The 14,350-nt window shown below is 32.8% G+C and overlaps 1 protein-coding gene and 1 long non-coding RNA gene across 8 annotated transcripts in view; one reads left to right on the top strand and one right to left on the bottom strand.

Moving 5' to 3' along the window:
• Positions 1–14,350, bottom strand: part of Ca-alpha1T (Ca[2+]-channel protein alpha[[1]] subunit T) — a 673,619-nt gene that overhangs the window by 655,287 nt on the left and 3,982 nt on the right. The gene's annotated exons all lie outside the window — the stretch shown is intronic.
• Positions 11,824–14,350, top strand: part of LOC141460531 (uncharacterized) — a 242,198-nt gene continuing 239,671 nt past the window's right edge. The window contains exon 1 of the long non-coding RNA XR_012462118.1: positions 11,824–12,067. This is a non-coding gene — a long non-coding RNA (uncharacterized lncRNA). The remainder of the gene's footprint in view (positions 12,068–14,350) is intronic.

The following is a 14,350-nucleotide window of genomic DNA, read 5'->3' as shown; positions in this document are numbered from 1 at the left end:
TTTACCCCATAATCTTTCTTACAGGATTACCAACTTACAGCTATTGATAAATGCTATTATTTCTTGGCAAACCTAATCTCGCCTTGCTGATACGTTTAAATACATCTGTTTTCAATTTAATTGGTTAATAAGAAACAGAAAGATTCTTGGCATAATCGGTCATGCAGATTTTTAAGGATAAGAAAATAGATTTAGAGTAGAATGCCTTTAATTTTCGACTATAACCTGACAACACTGAAACCTCACTAGCAGTTTTCTTACTACAATTTTTCGATTTGTTGACTTATTTGAACACATTTCCAAAATGAATTTTCTCAGAAGCATTTTTTGTTTTTAAATAAAAACATTTGATCTAAATAACGAAGTCTAGATAAAATTTAGAATACTTTTTCGAGGATAAAGAACTCATAAAAATGAATAATCCATTCGTTTAAGTACGAGTAATTCCGATTAAGAAAGTAAAGAGGAATGAACTCAAATCTATTTACACTTGCAATTCTTTTACTTCAGTCTTGTGATTCCTATCAAAGCTCCAAACAAACGGAACTAAATCCAACATCAAAAGGTAAATTACTGGTTATCTTCAAGTCACTAGAATCTATTTTTTTTTTTTTTCCTTGTTAATGCTCGATGCAAACAAATAAATGTATGAAAAACAAAATATCTTTAAGCAAAATACGAGAATCTATAAGTATTTTCTGAATATATGAACAAAGAACTAAGCGTATTAACCAAACAAGGACTTGAAAGCTAAGTAATTTTTTTTTTTAATTATAGGTAGACTATATAGGAAGATAGTACTTTTGAAGATGAACCAAGTGAAATTAGAAGACGCTCAAAGAGGCAGTGCAAACGGCATTTTATACATCAGCCTTAAATGTTGTGGCTTATACAGGACCTTAGTACAAAGCGAATCGTTTAAACACAGAATAAATAGCCTAGCCAATAGCTTTAATAAGAATTTACTCTTTATTTACCTGACATAGGCCTACTGCAAGACAGTATTTTTTTTTACTTACTAGAATAAAACAAAGGAAGCCCAAACCAAAGTAGAACAAGAGAAGTACAGATTGTAAAAGAACAGCTGTCCGTAAGATAAGAATTGATTGGTGGATATTGAGCTCTACAAGAGAATCTCGTTTTCCTTTTGAACGGATAAAGGCTGTAAATTACCCTCTCTAGTTTGCCAGTCTCTTATCTACAATATTTTATTTTTAGCTGCTCTCTGACCTTGTAGAAAATCTGCCCTTTTTTCCTTCCCTTATTATAAAGCTTTAGATATCTTGAAGATAATGTCCATTGAGGCAAATGTTGGTGAGAATAAATGATTTACTGTAAATAATTTAGAACCGTTGCTACAAATGGCTGAGTAGAAGGCAGTTTTTTCGTCGTAACAGTACGTTCGCTGCAACATGACTGAAAATGTATAGTTTCAGTGAGTGACAACTCCTGTAACCAGTGATGGCATTCTACCGGTTCGCACGAACCGTTTTTTTTTAAATTATGGAACCTGAGGGAACCGGTTATTATAAATAAATTAATTAATCCGACTTCAGTTTTGAAACGTATGCCATGCCCTGCATTGTTGTTGCAACTGTAGACTGCCTAAGTGGGGAGCCGTACGAAATTGCAAGCACACCGTAATCTGTGTTGCAATAGAGTAGACTGCAGCGGTTAGGGCGAAAATTCTGCGGATCGAAAAAAAAAATTAAATATCCCTAGACCACTTACAGGACTGGCTTATCAAATGGCGAATCAAAACTAACGTTACGAAATCAAAATATATAGTATTTACTCTAGGACGAAAAATCCTACCTCCCATCATCTAGAACCAAACTCCTATACAAACTGTGGACAAAGTACGCTACCTTGGACTGCACCTAGAAGCAAACGGTTGTCATGGAATTCCCCAGACTAGACTGAAAAGACAAGAAACTAACCAACGCTACAAAACTTCTCGCCTGACTACTTGACAAACGATCTAAACTCAACCTACAAAACAAAAGACTCTTATACCTGTTGTTGCTGCGACCTATTTGGTCATACGGCATCGAAGTATGGGGATCGACTAAACGTTCCAATTCTTTATGTATTCAGAGGCCATCTTCTCTTCAATCTCCTTAGAGGATTACCTGGTAATGTGGAGGAAGATAGGTGTTCTATGAGAGGGTTAGAATGAGCTGCTGTAGAGGAATGAAATTTGAGAAAACGAGTGTTAGCAAGAACCTGTAATGAAAGGGATTTTGAGGTCATTAAGGATAGTGAGGTTAGATACATAGAACGGAGCGTTAAGTTTTCGAAGTATTTTTGACTGTAATGCCTGGAGGCGTAGTGAGTTGGAACGCTTAGTTGATCTCCATACTTCGATGCCGTATGACCAAATAGGTCGCAGTAACAGTAGATATAAGAGTCTTTTGTTATGTAGGTTAAGTTTCGAACGTTTGTCATGTAGTCTGGCGAGAAGTTTTGTAGCGATCGCTAGTTTCTTGTCTTTTCAGTCTAGTCTGGGGGATTCCATGTCAACCGTTTGTCTAGGTACAGTCCAAGGTAGCGTACTTTGTCCACAGTTGGTACAGGAGTTTGGTTCAAGATGATGGGAGGTAGGATTTTCCGTCTAAGAGTAAATACTATAAATTTTGATTTCGTAACGTTAGTTTTGATTCTCCATTTGAAAAGCCAGTCCTGTAAGTGGTTGATGTGTGTTTGTAGTGCTCGTATAGCGATAAGAGGATCGGAATGAGGAGATAAGATTGCAGTATCGTCAGCAAAGTTAGAAAGAATGGTATTTGGGTGTTGAGGTATGTCTACTGTATATAAGGAGTAAAGAAGAGGACCTAGGACACTGCCCTGAGGAACACCAGCTCGAGCTAGATCCAAACTTAAAATTTACAAAATCTTTTGTACAAAATTTGTAAAAGCTTATACCAACTTATACAAATCCGTAGATCATCATGTTGTTCTTACGTTGAACATATTTATGCTCATAAATAATAGAAAAATATTTGAAAATAGTTATTAATTTATAAATCTTTTTATTAAAATGTTTTTTCTAATATTTGCCCAAAAAAAGGTACAATTTTTATTTTGCATCATCATAATTCAAGGTATTTTTACGTGAAACTTGCTTTTAGAACGAAAAATAATAATAATAAAAAAGAGAAAGACCTAAGAAATGAAGTGATAAGAGGGAGCTGATCTACCGAATAGCAGAGCTGAACGTAGGCAGGTGGTATACGCGCGTGAGTATATCTGAATCAGTTGGCTGCTGTGGCGATAATAAGTTTGATATATGATGTTGGAAAGAAGCTCTATTTAAAAGCTCTGAAGGAAGTTGCTTTTTCTCACAACAATAGAGCTTTCGTAAGTGTGATTAATGTGCAATACTTTACTTATACTTCCCGGACAAAACACTAGTCGTAGTAGACCAAGCGAACTCACTCCTGTTACATAATGTCACTTTTAAAACTATACAGACTGCTATGAACAATGTCTCTTTTAACATATTATTACAAACTTGTAAGATTTCTAGCCTAAATATTGTTTATGATTATATTAATTTGTCATTTTAAGCATGTGAACTACCATGCGAAAAAACAGAAGAGGCATTTTACCAGGCAAGTTTGCAATGGCCTACAAAAATAGATAAATATACATCGTAAAAATTAATGGATTCATTGTTGTTGAGAGGTTCGAATTTTAGACTAGATCAGTCCTTCTCTAAGTGGGCGATAACGCCCCCTTGTGGACGCTGGAAGCCAATATACGAGGTGTGGCTATTAAATAACGAGACTATTGCTGTAAAACATTTTATTTTAAATTTATACAAATTTAGTTATTATTACCTTCAATATACACCCCTCCCCTATCCCTACAACGCTCCATGCGAATTTACCATTGTCCGAAACCGTGCTGGAAGTCTTTTTCTGTGAGCTCCTGCATGACACGTGCCGCTTTTTCTTTCACAGCTTCAACGGACTGAAATCGTGTTCCTTTTAATGTAGATTTGACTTAGGGGAACAGATAAAAGTCACATGGGGCTAGGTCAAGCGAATAAGGCGGATGGCCTTAAAACTGGGATGTTGTGCTTGGCTAGAAACGGTCTTGACAGACAATGCAGTGTGAGCCGGCGCGTTGTCTTGATGGAGAACCCATGTCTTGTTCTTCCACAAATCGGGTCGTTTTTTTCCTTACTCTTTCACGGAGTTGAGCAAGCACCTCACGGTTGTAATGTTGATTAATTATAATCGATATTTTCATCCGTTTTGGACGTGGAAGGGCGACGCGGGCGGTCATCATCTCCGACACCTTCTCGGCCATCTTAGAAACGCTTGAACCACTCAAAAACTTGCGCACGTGATAAACATTCATCGCCATAAACTTCTTTTAATAAAAGATAAGTTTCAGTAGCGGTTTTACCCAATTTCATGTGAAATTTCACGACAATTCTTTGCTCTACTACATGTGTAGTATAATATTTTTGGCAAAACGAAACTAACCCCTCTTTGCACAAACGACGGTTCCGGCCACACAAATTTCTCTACAAACACGTGAGACGCTGCAATCAAAAGAGAAGGCTTTACGCTGCACAGCTGTTGGTCGTCAGGATTTGGCGCATGCATAGTTCTTTTGTAGCAGCATCAGTCTCGTCATTTAATAGCCAACCTCGTAAAGGCGGTACAGGGCCCAGAGGAAATTAGGAGCTATGGCTGATTTGTGTTCAAATCAAAACCATCTAAAATACACTACCATCGATTATTTTGTTGTTTTTTTTCGTTAATTTTGGTCTACAAAAGACAATCCCGCAATTGTATCCTGGATTGTGGTCGATTTTCAACGATTTTTTGATAGCATTTACCATCGTCGTATTTGTGGTGAACGTGGATTTAGTACTGTGGCAACACTGCCATCTAGATACGAGAAATCGTTTGCATGCTACCGAACGCGGTGACTTAGCGACTGTTTTTTGAGTAAATTCGAGCCTGATATTAACAAACTTGTTAAAAATCATCAGATTCATCCCTTCAATTTAGATTAGCTTTAAAATTTAAATTGAAATGTTTGTTTTAATTTAAATAAAAATTTTTTCTAAATATTATTTATAAAGTTGCATTTTATTGCTTTCATTTGGACAGTCTCTTTTAAAATGAAAGTTCTGAACTCAGAAACAGGATAAGACTCATATGGCTCGCTATAATTAAATTAAAGTAATGATTGCGATTGTGAATTTTAAAATGTGGTAAAGTTTAAAAATTTGAGGGGGCGCTAGAAGAAATATGTTGGAGAACCTCTGAATGATGATGTAAGATGTTGTGAAAAAGACAATAACAACAAGTAACCGTGAACAATCAGAAATTATTCAACGTATATTATGATCACAGAATTATACAGATGAAAAGTGCTTTCGTTTATAGATAATTTGATATATTTTATTCAAACATTATAGAAAACGCGATTATGGAACATTTCAGCAAAAAAGTTAAAGCAATTAGAGAATTAGGAGGCTGTGAACTGGTTTTCATTCAATTCGTATTATTTGAACGTAATTTTTAAATGAAAACTTTTGAACTCCTTCAAGTTCAGTTAAATAAAATGTTGGATATATTAATAAATGTAATTACTAATAATTATTTTATGGTAGTGCAAGGACTAAAGATGTTTTCTATTTTTTTCTCTGCTTTTCACACATGCAAATGTTTTTTCAGCCAACTTAATTTATTTGGCAAACATTTGAAGAGAAGACTTCTGCAAATTCCAACAGCGCGCTCCCGAAAAAACGAAAGCTGTAGGGTGTTTGGTTAGTGGTTATTAAATTTTTCTGTTCCAAGCAATATTGGGGGGGGGGCCATGTCGCCTGCTACTTTTTTTTTACGTTTGGTAGTCCTTGCTTTAATGGTAAATACTTGAAGCGGAATTCGTGTGGGTAAATAGAATTTTAAATGCTTCAAATATAATTTTTTTCTTTTTGTAGTTTTAGTCTTTATGCAATTTTTTTTTTTTTTTGTTTCAATTGAATAAAATACTTCCGCGATTAAACTATTTCCCATAAATGCGATCCAGCAAAATTGTGACCGAATAACCCAGAACTTGACCGGAACCTGGGTTGATAATTTCAAAAATATTTGTTAAGCTTTGTTGCACAAATAAGATTTTATTTCCCCTTTGTGCTTTTTACTTGCAATGAACTACAATAGATAATATTTACAAAAATTTGTTTTTTATTTTTGCTATATTCAATTAATTTGAAAAGACAAGGAATTGCAACTAATAACCATTTCAGTGCTTGAAAGAGCGCATCAAAGTTTCAGTGGCAGTGCAGTGGGTGATCGATAATAAAGTCATAGGTAAACAAACAAACAAAATCATTGGAAAAAGTCATTATTTTGGCTAGAGTAAAAAGTCAAAGGAATAAAGACGTAAATCGACTGTAATTATCATTCATTGTGCATTATTTTGGCTAGAGTAAAAAGTCAAAGGAATAAAGACATAAATCGACTGTAATTATCATTCATGGTGCATTATTTTGGCTAGAGTAAAAAGTCAAAGGAATATAGTCATAAAACGATTATAATTATCATTCTTCATCATTCATTATTTACATTATTATTTACGCAGATCTGCGAAGCTAATGTGTATTGTGGTACTGGTTTCGATTCCCAGTCTTAGGCCTTGGATTTTATTTAATGGTTAATAAAAAAGATATTTACAGTAAAGTATGTTTGATAGTCGCCTCCGACCACGACACCTAATTGGTAGTTGGACGTTAAGCCTGAAAAAATAGGCTGTTACTTATTATTTACGCCAGGATAAAAAGCCATAGTCAATTAAAATAATAAATCGATTATAATTATCATTTGTCAGGATTCGCAGCGCAATAAACAACCCATATTGGGTCAAGACCTCCTGCAGCCAATTCTGCCTGACAACTCTGACTGAAGCTCTTTCTGCATTCTCTTAAACAAGGATTGCGTACCACCTTCTCACCAACTAACCAACTTAATTTCAGGCATTCCCGACGCCCCTAAAGAGTAAATGATCTCCTCACTTTTGAAGGGCGCTAATTTGAATAAATGTTGAAGCGCCTAAATTAAAAAAACAAAAAAAAAAAGAAGGTTAAGGATTCGCAATTTTGTGACAGCTCCAAATTACACATTGACTCCAGTTCTAATCTTACAGGATCTGAAGATTCTCTTCCAGTTAATGTCAGCCTGAAGGCTTGAATTGACAAGCTAATCATGGTTATCCTCCTCAATCAACCATGGTAGAGGAAGTCTTAGCCGTTCTTTTTCTCCATGGTTGTTGTTTCCAGTTAACGTCTTTCTCTTGATACATCAAAGTATAATATCGTATTTTACTTCCGATATTTTTGAGTCCTTGCGTCGTAGAGGTACATCCAATTCTGAAATCCTTAGAGTGCTTTTTCCTTTAAACCCAAAAATGCAGCTCCCTTTTTTATTTTAATGTTACTAACAATAGAAATAATAAATAATTCGGCCTTTTACATTCTAATTTTAAAGAGTTTCATTATCTTCAATTTTTTTTTTTACATCTATTTGATTTTAACAAAATGTTTCAATGAATTTCAAGTATATTAACTATTGAGAAAAGACATAAATATCCCATTCAGAGAAGTGGTAAACTAAAGGAGTCTTAATTCAGAACTAGATGTCAGTTTAAACTCTCGAATTTAACGTGGTGACATGCCACAGGCTCGGTTTGTTAAACATGGACTATTGCCAGGTAGATCACCGCACCCTCTGTAATTATTTAAAAAAAAAGAAGAAAAACATGGAGATAGAAAAAACGAACTCCTCTGTACATGTTAATCTAGTGACAGCAAAAAAAGACAAGAATAATGCGACACATTTCTGACATTCACATTACAACTGATTCATGTACGTATATATTTAATTTTAATAACTGAGGCTCTAATCAAAAATTCAATCGAACACATACATCGACAGTAAACCCTTTCATTTTCTCTGTTTTCGTTTTGTTAACAAATAATCAAACATATCAGATATTTCAGTTTAGTTTACAAAACACAATCACCATGGTTACCTCTATTTTGTTTTTATTCAATGATTCACTTTGCCTTTTTTACTTTGTTTGTACAATTGTTTGCAGAGAAATTGATGGATAATGTATTTCAAATGAAAGAGTAGTTTTATCGACCGATTTTGATCAATGGATATTTTATATATTACATAGGTTTTTGTGTGAGTGCATCAACAAAGAACCAACGTATTGTATATGTTAAATTGATTCTTTTCTGAAAAATAAAATGCTTGCCTTCAAGCTATCAGAACGTTTTTCTTTATACAATTTTTTTCAAAATTGCTTGGCGTTGAGTGCGATGGTCATAACAATATGGCGTTTGACCATTACAATAAATGTATTTTAGATGTTAATAGAACTCAGATGTGAGGCCATATTATTATTATTATTATTTTTTATAATAATATAAGGCGCGTCAACATCTAAAGTTATTGGCGCCCGGAGCTTTTTTCAAGTGCACTGCCAGCCTCCGGACAGTGTTCTCTCGTTTCAAACAAAACTGTCCATCACAGGACAGTGAGCTGTAAGAAGCTCCTAGGAAGAGAAAATCTAAAGTGTCAGCAGCTAGATTCGAACCTGGGACCTCCGGCGTGGGAATCCAATACGCTAACCGCATAGCTAATCCCTTCCCTTCCCTGGGGCTGTATTTTTGGATTTAACGGAAAAACACTGTAAGAATTTCCGAATTAGATGTAGCTCTGAGGTGTACTGTTGATTGTCAATCTCAGGATATCTACGACGCTAGGACTTAAAAATTGTCAGAATTAAAATTAGATAGTAGATGGGCCTTTGATGCATATCCATTGACGATATCTACTCAATTCCTTGCTCAGAAGTATCATAATCAAATTTTATAAGTAAATTTTTCTCAAATATATGGAGTAGATTAGAATTTTTGGTTTCACTATAGAAGGTTTAAATCGTAGCGATCGTTTACGAAAAAATCTCGCAAGTTTTGAAAAATCTATTTAAGAAATGACACTTTCGGGAAGCCAAATTTTATTCAAATGCGAAAATTTAGTCTCAACTTTTATTCTTATTATTATTTCAAGGATGGTAAAACAGTACAATGTATAGTAAAGGCATTTTAGAAATAAGTCAAACTACAATTTTTGATTTTTTTTTTCACAGAAGAAAACGCCCTAATTTGGAGGAAAATGTTTCGAGCAAAGTTTTGGATACTGTTATAGATACAAAGTTATAGATACAAAGTTATAGATACAAAGTTATAGATACAAAGTTATAAATACAAAGTTATAGATACTGTTATAGATACAAAGTTATAGATACTGTTATAGATAAAAAGTTATAGATACTATTTGAACATTAGGTTTGCAAAAATAATGGTTTTTTTTTTTTTAGTAAAACTGATAAAACGCTTCAATAATGCTTAAACGTTCGGTTCAATGAGTTTAATCAAAACCGAATCGTGGTATTCTCTAAGTATTTTATAAGTAAAAATTTAAATTTTAACATTCTGCAAGAATTTATTTTTTAGAGGTCCAATTTGTAAATACCTTTTTTTTAACTCATGATAAATAATAATAATAATAAAAAAAATAACTAATTCAAACAAATGAAACAATTAAAACAATTACTAATGTCCTCAAAATAAAGGGTAGTATAATTTTGAAAGTTGAACAAACAGGAAATACTTTAAAGTCCACAAGCCGATGAACCATTTGATGAAATATCTTTCCAATTTAGCCGTGACAGAATACATGTTTGCAAGTGTGCCAAAATTCTTTGCTGCAGGCACGCGAAGTGTTGAGTTATATTGCCAGTTATATGTTAGGCCAGTATATTTAATGACTCATCGTAAATAAAGTTGAATGAATATTTTTTAGGGTACGTCAACATCCGAAGATTCTTCCATCTGATCAGCTGACGATGCTCTTATCTTAAGAGGTTCTTAGATTATAACAGTTGTGCACAGCTAGTAACCTTCCCTTTTATCTCAATATTATTGTTTTCCGAGGATGAACGCGGTTATTTCTTTTCTTTAATTCAGACTGTACTCAACTGTTTCAGTTGTTTAATTTTTGGCAACAGTATTATAAATATAATAAGCGAAAATTATAAAGAGAAATATATACCTACACACATGTAAATATAATTTATGTAAATAAACATACGCGTGCATGTTGTGGCATTCTAATGTGAACGTCAACCATCCAGTGTTTGTAGCCGTTAGTTAGCTATCTATGTTATATGAGTGCCAACACGGTAGAATGACGTTGAGCAGCTAGAAAATGGCGGGTTTTGGAAGAAAGGGGCCCCGGATTAATTGGATTTCAGAGGGCAGCTAATTTACCATGGATTGGGCTAGGTTGGATCCAAATAGAATGTTTAGATCGGTTTGAATCCGTAGTTTCACTATATTTCTTAGTATTCTGGATTGGAGAATTTGTATTCGAAGAAGATTGAATCGTTTAGCTATCCCGTACAGTTCGAGCCCTTATGTCCATGGTGATGGTAAAGCTTTATCTTAGAGCGCCTGTCGAATAGTCAAATTAATATTTTGTATCTGAACCTAAAGTCTCTTTTAATCGAGTGTAAGAATTCAAAGTGAGTCGTTTGTCCAGATAAAGTACAAGATATTTCATTTGATTCGCATCGAACCCAAATTTAACGCTGCCAATGGTACTTAATTTCGAAATATCTAAGCTTAAGTGTCTAACCTTAATTCCATTTAGGCCAGTAATGATCCAAACTCAATTCCTAACTTAAAATAAGCGTAGTGCAATCCTTAATGGTCCCTTTCATTTACATCATTCCAATTTTGGTTACTTATCGGGATAGAGTTGAGAAGTAATTTCTTCCTTCTTCACTTAATAAGCACATAAAACACTTTCTTAAAATTTAGCTCACTAATTAAAGTCCTTAATATAAATTACTAAAACACTCTGAAGGTTCAAAGACACCAGCACTAAGCAAAAATAAATAGAAATAACCAAAAAGAATTGAGAGATAGTTTTCTCATATAGAAAACGTCTCTTACAAATAACGTTTGTTTATATTGAAGGCAAGAAATTCAACATCTGAACAAAGAAAATACATAAACGAGAAAAAGGAGGTAAATGAATTGATTCAATAAACGGCCTGTTAGGTATATATCAAGTTTTCTGAGTTCAATAATAAAGGACTGCCTTATAAAAGTTCTCCACAACTGGAAGGTATTTTATTACCTCACTATAACCTGTTAACTGATAACCTTTCGAATATCAGTTAGTTTTAATTGAAATATGTCTAAAAGCTTATTTATTTTAAATTATTTTCCCAATGTTACCAATTCAATTATTAAAGATTTTGTTTCAATAACCATTATATATTTATATTTTTTGGGAGGAATTAATTAAATCAAAGTCAGTGAAATTTGCAATTAAAATCAATTTAAACTTATTACAGTCTTTAAAAAAACAAATTAATCCGTTTTTAAGTGATTAACAGTCATACAAAAAAATTTAGATTTACATTTGAGTTCACATAGGAATATGTAGTTTTGGAACAGTTGAGTAGAAGATATACATATGTAACTGTTAAGGAATGTAAAATAAATAGAAGAAATAATTTCTTAGAAACTTTAAATGTAATAAAATAATTAAACCATTAAAATTACATAAAAAGAGAAAATAAAATTCTTGAATTATTAAATTAAAATAGTTTTAACATTCTGTCCTGCTATCTACATAGAAAATGTTTTTACGGGGGCCTTATGGGAAATATTTAAAATGACGAAGTAAATGTCAACACTGTTATAGACAAATAATTACGTTAGAAAACTAAGCTCAGTTGGACTCTCAGTAGGCACAGGTGATAGTGATATTGCGAATATTTTTTTTTATAGTTCTTTTGAAAACGGTTTGCTGGATTGTTTTGTGCGATTGTACCCATCGTCCATCTTCATCTATATTTATTCGTTGGTGTAGAGAATTTCCGACAAAAGTCATGGTGGTAAAAAAATATAAGATTTAAAGGAGTTGTAGACAGTTAATGAGAGGAACGTCTCGAAGTAAGTCTCTATATTATATATTTTTTTCAGCTTGTTTGTTTGCAACCAGAGCTTTCTTTTTTCCTTATCTAGGTAGCAACGAATTTCCCAATATAATTTCCCCTCTAATTAGTTAAATTTTATTTTAATGTTTCACAAAGAAAACATTCATAACTAAGGAGTTAATTTTATTTTAATTTATGGTTTTCCGTGCATTTGCTTTTTGTTCAGTTAAAAGCAAATTATTTCATTTATTTGTTTCTTTTTTGAAAAAATCTTGATGTTTCAATCAAATATTTGGGGATTTACTTCATTGCTAAAAAAGAGTAATGTAATTATTAATTTTTCTTTAAGGAACAATGTTTTACTAAAATAGAATATATTTTTATGTAAATATGTTCTGATTCGAGTTTATTTGATTTAACAGCCTATTGTTTCTTTTTATTTATTTTTTTTGTATTAAAACTGTCCGGTAGGACAGTTGTATAAGGGTTGACCATCAAAAACTGCACGAAAAAGTGTAACGTTGAAAAACACCCAACTTTGACAATTTTTTTCTATTTTTCTATAAAAGATTTTATAATGAATTGTGAAAACTAAATAGGATTTTATTTATTCCGTGTACCTGGTCATAGATAGCAGCACAATATTAATATCAGAGTTATATTTATATTTTTACTTATGAAATCAATGCCGTGGCACCCGTTATAATTTTGAATTTAAATTCTTTTAAGCACTTAATTTGAATTTTTGTGTGTGTTACTCCGTGTTAATTGCTAAGTGAGTTTTTCTAACCATTTAAATAAAGTTAAACATTCCATCGTGCCCCATTATCACTGTTAGTCGGACACCATCTTTTAGTATGCAGTGTGCACTAAGGCATTTAGTCTAATATTTTTTAGCACCTTAACGTGAGACCTTTTAAAATAAATAGGTATTTCTTTAAACAATATCATTTATAACTGAATGTTGTGTTTTAATCTGGAATAAAACATTTTTATTTTTAAATAGCCCATCACTGCCCAATCAATTATCATTACATTTTTTACTGTTAAAAACAATTTTTTTTATGTCGCTGTTAACATTAGGTTTCTGCCTTTTTTGGTCTTGCAAATTATATTCAAATTAAACTTGATTTTAAATTAAATTTTAGTCCAAATTTAAAAATTAAATATAAAATACAAAAGGAAATTTTTTTTTCAAACATACCTTTTTGCTAGTTGTAAACATTTATAATTTATTAAAAATAATTGAAACATTAGTTTATATTAGTAAATTTAGTTAATTCTTTGAGTCTATTATTTAGTTATTTTCAACTATTTTAAAAGTGTTGCGAATTACAAAGTTGGATTTTTTAACTGAATTTAATTGTTCTTTTCTCTGTTTTCATTTCAATATTCCTTGCCTTATTTTATAACCCTAGAGTGCTTTGAACGGTTTAACTTTACTACATCGTATAATAAGATATTTATAGATTCCTTTTGGTATTAACGAACTAAATTGAATTTTTTGCTACACTGATAGTATTAGTTGTTAACTATAACACTGTAGAAGGTAGAAACAATGTTGCCAACTTCAGTAATTATATTTTCATTTTTTACCAAGCTTTCGACGTAGGGATTAGGTCATCTTCAGGGCTTATGCTATTGACAATTATAATACTTTTTAAATCGTTATATTGTTGGTGGTGTCTTCTGTTCTGTCTGCTTACTTTAATACAGTTTTTGAATTGCAAGTTTGTTTTACGTTTTTAAAAATACTTTCATTCGTTTTTTCGAGAATTGAAAATGCATTGGAACCTTTAAGATGTATTATGGCCAGGCGAGTTTCTAGATCTTCTTTTTCAATTTCTGTATCTTAAATAATGGTATTGGTATAGGTTGAAAGTGTATTGGAGATTGTCTCTATCTCTCCTTAGAATCCATGTACAAAACCCAGCTTCCTCAGGTGTCATCTGCGTCTACAATGCCCAGAGAGAAAATTAATCACTTCATCTTCCGTTAGTGCAAGGAAAGCCTCAGATCTATTCCGGTTTTATCTTTACTTAAACATACTTTCGCAAGCCTCAGGACAGGAAGGATGTTTCAGAGAATGACTCCTAATGATCACCTCCAGTCTCTTCAACTCCATCCAAAGAAAAGCAATTCTACAGGAAGTTGAGAACCCACAAAAGTTTGTTTGGGCGCTTTGCCTCGCCAGGGCGACGGCCATTTTATTCCCTTCTTCGCCAATCCCCAAACCTCTTCCCAGTTTTCCTTATTAGGGAATCATTAGCTGTTAATACAGTTCAGCGGTTTGAGAGCA

Source organism: Rhodnius prolixus, unplaced genomic scaffold (assembly GCF_049639745.1).
Source record: "Rhodnius prolixus isolate KJV_2025 unplaced genomic scaffold, Rpr scaffold_6, whole genome shotgun sequence".
Classification (NCBI taxonomy): domain Eukaryota; kingdom Metazoa; phylum Arthropoda; class Insecta; order Hemiptera; family Reduviidae; genus Rhodnius; species Rhodnius prolixus.
This window is presented reverse-complemented; position numbering and strand designations above follow the sequence as displayed.